We start from the raw sequence: 8,471 nt of genomic DNA on the forward strand, positions 1-8,471 counted from the left end.
GGAATGAACTGGTGAAACTGGCAATGGCATGCATGCGTGCCCCTTATAAAATCCCCCCACTCACGTGGTGGAAGCAGGGTCTGCGCGCACATGTGCGCGACCACTTAAAACTGCGCACACACGGTCGGCCTCTTTTATATCATGCGCGCGGATACCCGAACGTATTATGAAATAGCCGCGTCCATGGGCGCACATGTGCAATACGTGCACATGTGCGCCCGCGAAGCTGTTTAAAAGTTACCGTCATAAGAATGAGCACATGTGCACGGAAGCAGCCTGTGTTCGCACAATCACTGCTCTATAAGGATTGGAAGCACATGCGTAGTTTACATTTCAGGAGCACATGCATGCGAGTATAAAGGTGCGGTCTGGGGCATTTCGGAGGGGGGCAAACAGTTCCAGGCATAAGTTTTTATTTTAAAAGAGACTTACGTGCACACGTTCGGCAACCTACTCATTTAATTTTACGTCTGCTAATAATCTCGCGTAATTGATGACAAACATGTACAGTGTGTAGTATTAGCTGGGTGGGATGTCTGGGTAAACTGGGGGGGAAGTGGAGGCTGAAGAACCAGGAGGTCTCAGTGGCTGGGAGAAGGACTGGGCAAACTGGTAGAGGAATCGTGAAAACTGCTCTTTTCAATTACACGCGGGTGCCTGAAGATATTACCAACTTACGCGCATAAACCGGGCTTTACGCGAGCACATCCTGCTTCTCACCTAAAACATATGGGTGTGTATTTTCGAAATCGGTAAGAAACGTACGCACATTCAATGCCCCGCATGTGAAGCATGTAAGCATACATATACTCATATGTTGTGAGGTAGGCACATGCATGTTCTACAATGCGTGCGTATGTGAGATGTTCGGGTTATAAAACGTTATCGTAGATCTACATGCGCGTATATTCAGCTGCATGTATTTGTTTGAAAGTTTCCCGGGGGGGGGGGGGGGGCAGGGTTTTTCCCCTTTAGCTGGTTTAGTGCAATATTCAGCGCTGACCAAGTAAGTTTGCCCACCTAAGTGCGACTGCACAAATGGTTGCCTTCATTCTACCTGCATAAGATTTGCATGGTTTGATTTAACAGGATTCTCAGCTGCAACTGTAGCTGGCCAGCTGCGGCTGAATTTCTGGACAGATGTAACCGGCTCAAATTATTATCATGCAACAGTTTTCTATGGCTCAAAAATCAAATTCCCATTCACAATTAATACATCAAAATAATAATAATAATAAAATGCTTACCTAAAATGCTGCAAACTATCAACAATATGAATAAATTCCATAAACCATATTGGACTATGTGAACTTTCCAGTTCATTTTGGAAGCTGCGCTTGTAATCCTTCCTGCAGACGTTGTGTGCTCTCTTTTTTGCTACGGTGAGTCTGGGGACAGACTTAACAAGTGCCTAGAGTGGAGCAACTTGCGTAAGTCATACACCTTCTTCAATTCACCGATGACACACCTTGTCGTGCCTCATAGCAAAGGAGTGTTTCTTTTTTTTTTGTTTTAAATGTTAAGTCTCTCTGCTTTTCCTTGTACATCTGAAATGTCAAGCTGCAGGCTTGGCCCAAAGACTGAATGTGCTGCAGTGACTAATCAAAACCTTCAATACGAGGGGGGGAAAAAAAAAATAAATCCAAGGAGCAGCCCAGTGAGCAAGGGCCCAGCTATGAGGCAGGGGCGTATCTGAAAGGGACTTTTGTGCTGGTTTTGACATAAAGTTTATTTATCCCCTCTCTGGGAACCATAGAGACCTATCAGTACTCCAGGGGAATGTTACAGGACTGGAGACCACTGGTGTTCTCCACGGGGAGGAACTAAAGCCAACTTCTGTACGGCGGTGAGACAGGAAGACAGGTTGTGGGCAGCAACCTTGAAACTGGACCACAGGGAAAGAGAATACACAGTGCATCTCTAAACTGCCTGGATTTCTTCTTGCACATACAGTTTCTGATATTTTCCCATCTCCACAATGGGAATTAAATTCATTCATTAATGAAACCTGAAGCATGATCCTTGCTCAGTTAACGTCACTGTCCCCCTTACATAGAGAAAGCACAAAGCTGGAAATAACCTACTTTAGCTTGAACTTCGTGGGGACAGTCACTAGCAAGATAATTTTCAAAGGAAAATGTAAATGTAACATACTATCGTAGCAATTTTCAAAAGCCATTTACCCATTCTAAGTACACTTAATGCGGGTAAAAGCTATTGACAATTCAATAGCATATATCGTGCAGCATTGGTCCGTAATGGTAGCCAATGGAGATGTGTTGATTGGAAAGTGCCAGTCATAATCTGCTTCGTGGAATTAAGATTCACATCAACAAGTCTGGTGTGGGCTGACTGATACCATAGCAGTGCACAATACTCTGCAGTTGAATATACAGTTACAAGAGTAGAGGACCTTAAAGTCTGACAGGGTAATTTTCAAAGGAAAATGTAAATGTAACATACTATCGCAGCAATTTTCAAAAGCCCATTTACCTGTGTTAAGTACACTTAGTGCGGGTAAGACCTATTGGTAATTCAATAGCTTAGGCTTGTTGATGTGAATCTTAATTCTACAATGCAGATTATTACTGGCACTGTCCAATCAACAAATCTCCATTGGCTACCATTACTGACCGGTGCTGCATTCCACCCATACATCAGAAGTATTGAGTGCAAGAGGAAAGCTCCTGAAGTGAGCTGACTCTCACTCATGTCTGCCCTTAACTCTTCAGCGGTATGTCTTCCATCACCCCATCGACATAAAAGAACCCAAAGAAACAAACCCCTGGCATAACGAAAAGATAAAGGTAATCAAAAGAAACCTTAGGAAAATAGAGAAGGAATGGAAAAATAATAAAACAGACAACCTGACGAAATACAGAAAACAGCTAGCCTACTATAAACAAGTAATTCTCAATGCTAAAAAACAATATTACAGCACGAAGATAGAGAAATTCTCAAATAATCCACGAGCCCTGTTCACCTTAGAAAAAATCTCACAACTGACAAAAATGACAATTCACAGAGCCTACCAATAACCAAATGTAATGAAATAGCTACCTTCTTTAATGACAAAATCACGAATCTAAAAACAAAAATCCCTAAAATAAATAAACAAAAAATCAACATGCAAAAAAGAGATGTTAAACAATGGGAAGCATTCGACGAAATATCCGAAATTGAAGTTGAATCAATGCTAAAAAAAACTAAACCCAGCCCCACATGCACAAGACACAATTCCAACTGCAGATTTGAAAAAAGTAGCCAACGTAGTCTCTCCAATGCTAACAAAAATCATTAACCTATCACTAAAAGAAGGAAACATGCCAGACTCACTAAAAGGAGCAATAGTAAAACCAATTCTAAAGAAAAAAAACAGCGACCATCTAATCATGAGCAATTATAGACCAGTATCAAACCTACCCTTAATTGCAAAATTAATAGAAAAAGCCATACAAAAACAATTAACAGAACACTTAGAGAGCAACAATATACTGTACCCATCACAACATGGCTTCCGCAAAAACTTCAGCACTGAAACACTACTACTTGCACTAACAGACAACATCATGAGAGGGTTTGACAGCGGTAAACAGTACATCTTAGTAATGCTTGACCTATCAGTGGCATTCGACACAGTTAACCATGACATATTGATAAATAGATTAGAAGAAATAGGATTAAGCAATTTGACAATCAAATGGTTTAAATCATACCTAAATAACAGATACTTCCAAGTGCAAATCAAAAAAGTAATGTCAGAGAAAATAAACCTTCAAACAGGAGTTCCACAGGGATCTGCCCTATCCGCTACATTGTTCAACATATACATGCTACCTTTATGTCACCTACAAGCAGGTTTAGGAATTTCGCACTATATATACGCCGATGATATTCAGTTAATACTCCCAATTGACGACACAGTTGAGAAAACATTAAACCTAGCCAACATGTACCTAGATATAATAAAACAATTTCTAAACCAAATGGAACTAGTGATCAATATAGAGAAAACTGAATTCTTACACCTAGAACGAAAAAACATAACAATCATTCAGAGCCCAATTACACTCAACAACAACCAAAAAATACATCTAGTTGAGAAAGTAAGAAACCTGGGAGTGATAACTGACCCATAACTAAGTATGAAACAACATATATCTCAAAAAGTAAGAGAAGGATACGCCAAACTTTTGACTCTTAGAAGACTAAAACCACTACTAATGCCCACCAACTTCCACTCAGTCTTACAAGCCTTAATTTTTTCTAGTACTGACTATTGTAATGCCCTCCTACTGGGCCTGCCATACACTACAATAAGACCATTACAGATACTACAAAACACAGCGGCAAGAATTTTAACTGGGAAAAGTAAAAGAGACCATAATCACTGAAACCTTAATAGAATTACACTGGTTACCCATTGAACAAAGAATACAATACAAAACTTTATGCACCATTCATAAATTAATGCACGACGAAAAAGCAGAGTGGCTGAACACAGCCCTCCGCATACATACACCCCACAGAAATCTGAGATCAGCAAACAAAGCACTGCTAACTATTCCCTCAGTCAAGACGGCCAGATTAACACAAGTAAAGGACAGGGCCCTTTCCCTAGCAGGACCTATAATATGGAACACCATGCCGGTAGAAATCAGATTGGAAAGAGACAGCAAAACCTTCAGAAAAAATTTAAAAACATGGCTATTCAAGCAAGCATACCACAAAGAGAATCGAGAGTAGAACCCAGGGAAATGTTAGTTGCGGTCAGGCGAACTCCCACACACACACACCTTTCTTCTTAAAGTGTGTCCTCTCTTTTATATTCTAAATTCTTCTTTTATTTTAAACAACAAAGAACTAGAGTTAAGTAACACCAATCTTATAGTGGAGTAAGAAAAACTGGACTTGACTTATAACACTCACCAAATAGTATTTATTATGATATAATGTTACAGTATTTTTGATGGCACCTGTTTAAGAGTTAGAATTCTAGACTCTTTATACAACATAGGTTTTGTGCCCTATTGTGAACCGTTGTGATGGCACCCGCTTAACGACGGTATAGAAAAGATAAATAAATAAATAAATCCCATCTGGCTAAATCCACTTCATGAAGAAGAAGAGGACTGGCAGGTGAGATCTCTCGTAGAAACTACGGTCTAAGTGACATCTGCCTCCTCTGTTTATGCATCTGGTTTTGATCTTCCACAGTGACAGTGGGTACTCCTATATAGCTTCCAGACTGGCCAAGCTCTCTACACAGCCATTCAACATCTGTGGCTCTTGTGGGTCATGCTCCGCTGTAATGCAGTTCTAATTATAGTCCACTTTGTTGGGGAATCTCCTTTCACAGAAACTGGAGGGAGGGCTTCAAGAACTCCATTAAGGGGTAACACACCAATAAGGCTTGGCTCGGTGACCATGCCCATGCTAAATAAGTAAAACGTTTCCCATTGCAATACTGCCAGCCCCTTCGCCTCTCCATGGCTGAGGATTCTCTGGGCTTACCCCAGGCTTTCTTGAATTCTGTTACTGCTTTTGGCCTCCACTGCCTCTGCTGGGAAGTTGTTCTCTACATCTGCTAGCATGTCAACGAAGGAACATTTACTAATGTTACTCCCGAGAGCACCCCACTGCAGTCTTATATTGACACAGTTTTTTTATTAAGTAGGATCAGGCATGTCACCCTGACCTGTATAGAAGGAGATGAGATTTCTAACTACAAAGGGGCTCTAAGGGAGTCCCACACACACACACAGGTTTGCTCAAATGAAGAAACGGAGAATTCTGTCATTTGTTTTGAAATGGCTCATGCGTTGCAATCAAGTCATAAGAGAAGAGATATGAGGAAGCAGAATAAAATACTTCAGGTTCGTCTTCTAGTGCAGTTAGGGAGAAAATGATTCTTTAGCTCAGAACTAGAAGCCCTGGTTTGTAGCAGTAGTTGCAAGCCCAGCTCTCAGCTGTGGGAGTGGACAACTTCAGGGCCATCTGTATGTACTAAAGTCTTTTGAGGGGAACACCTACAGTACTTGAATGCAATCCTCTTTGAAGTGTTGAAAAGTGCAATATAAATTAATAAAATGAATTAACCAATGAAATAAATGAATAAATAAATAAATACATATTTGAAGCTATTCACCAGGGTAAACAGCAATGTATCTGGGTACGTTGGCCCTGTATGAAAACTGCCCTCTTTTTTTTTAGCTAAAAACAACTGCCAGCTTCCACAGTATGCATGCTTTTAGCCAGATTGTGGGGAGACATTGGAAACCAACACGCGTTGACTGGAATTTCAAGTCTGGGCTGGGAAGCGGGAGTAAGGCCATGCCATCCTTTGTATCTGCGGGCAATTTTCAAAGGGAAACTCCAAGGAAGGAACCCCACAGACCTTGTGGCAATGCGGGCTACCCGAAAACGATCCCTCTGTGTCTGTGGGGAGAACATTTAGTGCATTTGCTGAATCCTCCCAGCTGACCCCGAGCTTTCATTCATCAGACAGCAGATAAAAGAAAATGCTTGGAAATAAATGGGGATCTGCCCCCCCATTCATAGCAATGGGGAATGTGCCGGAGATCAAGCGCATGGTCAATTTAGGCAGGACTGAAAATACAACCTGAAACCCAAGACATTGTACAGCAGAATACATCAAGGAGGCTAACAGAGTACCTACAGTCCCTGAATGTAAACCGATGTGATATCTCAGATCGAATGTCTGTCAGTATATAAAAACTAATAAATAAATGGTAAGCATTTCATTTCCAGTGTGGATAGGATAGAGCAATAAGCGGAACTTGTGGAGAGAGTTAGGTCAAGATATCAGGAAGAAATTCCATTAAGGGTTTGTAGTTATGTAGGGTGGATTTTAAGAACATGTTACTAGCAAGCTCCCTTTTAGTAATATCTATCTATGAGCCAATGATTCTAGAGATGAGTATGCAAAAGGACTGAGGTACAGGATATCAGAGAATAGAAAATATACAAAGTACAGATGAGTCTATACTAATTTATGGGCCAATGTACAAATGTGTGCTAACCAAATCCAGTCTAATCTTCAATTTCTCACATGCTTTTCCACAAATTGTACTGAAAGCATGATACCACAAGTGTAAGCAATAAAATATCTGCATAGTCAGTTTACAAAATATGTGCATACAATCAAAATATCAACAATTATAAAAATACATTAGAAATAAATGCAATAGAAATCATAAAATCAACATTATTCAAAGCATCACAAAAAAATACAATATAAATTCCTTATTTTAAAAAATATTCCTATAACAAAATCCTTCTAATTCTTGGAGGGCTCAGCCATTAATGCGCCTAAACATGTTTATCATGGGTATATGCTGTCAATGTTAATGACATGCAAATGAGGCAGATGATAATTTAAACATGTACGTTACATACAGACAATTTCTCAAAAAATAACTACATTAATGCATCTGTGAAGTACTTTGCATACTGACTTTATTTGCTGCACTACTAGGCAATGAGCTGTTTTGCATTTCATTACCTCATTGGCATAGATTTCACATTAAAACTATTGCAAGCTAATAAGTGTGCATTCATGGTTTGCGTGCAGCTAAATATTTTTTTATCCCGTCCGCAATGTTTTGTGGATTTCCACTTGTCTAAGGACTACTTTCAAAGAGTTGCCATATTGGAATAATTCAACATTTAAAATAATTTGATCAAAAAATTGGTAAGGCAGAAATGCTGCCTGTGGGTATAGGACACCAGAATGTAGTAACATCCTTATAACCACATTGTAGGCAAAATAAAATTTGTTGATTTTTTCTATGATTTGGAGCTTTGGCTCTTGTTCCCTCCCAGCCGGTGGAGCCTCTTGGAGAGCCACATTCACCCATATAGCACCTTTCCCACTAGACTCTGTAAGGGGGTAAGTTTAGGTGGGTATGCAGCATCCAAATCCCTGCTGACCCGTCAGGTCACTAGAAATCCTTTTTAAATAACGATGATTAAGACACTAATGATATGGCCGGTCAGATGACCCAGAGAAGCTGCTGTGTGCTGCTACGTGAGAGTCCTGGGCCATGAATTGCGATGTCGTGATGACACTGTTCACAGCCACCAGGAGAGGAAGCCCCAATCGTCGTGCAATAGTCGCACAGGTAGTAGGTTCAAGCAGTGGGATCTCTACAGAAAGTATTTGGAAGGGTTAACTGCCATGGAGGGGTGCAAGTCAAAGTAACATTTCAACACTTCATACACCATGGCCCCCTGCTTTAAAATGTCTATAAAAGACCTACCAAGAAAAAGTTCGAAGCACCTTCTGTGCAATTTTTCAGTCTCCCTGTGAGGAGCACACAGAAAACTCCCTCTGACTACCTTAAAGGACCGGGCACAGCTGTCTCGCCCAGTCCTCCTTAAGTTTGAGACCTACTGGGAATCCTGGGTGAAGGGAGGAACTCTCACCAGAGTGTAAGACCTCAGGTCCT

This window comes from Rhinatrema bivittatum, chromosome 8 (assembly GCF_901001135.1).
Source record: "Rhinatrema bivittatum chromosome 8, aRhiBiv1.1, whole genome shotgun sequence".
NCBI classification, from domain to species: Eukaryota; Metazoa; Chordata; class Amphibia; order Gymnophiona; family Rhinatrematidae; genus Rhinatrema; species Rhinatrema bivittatum.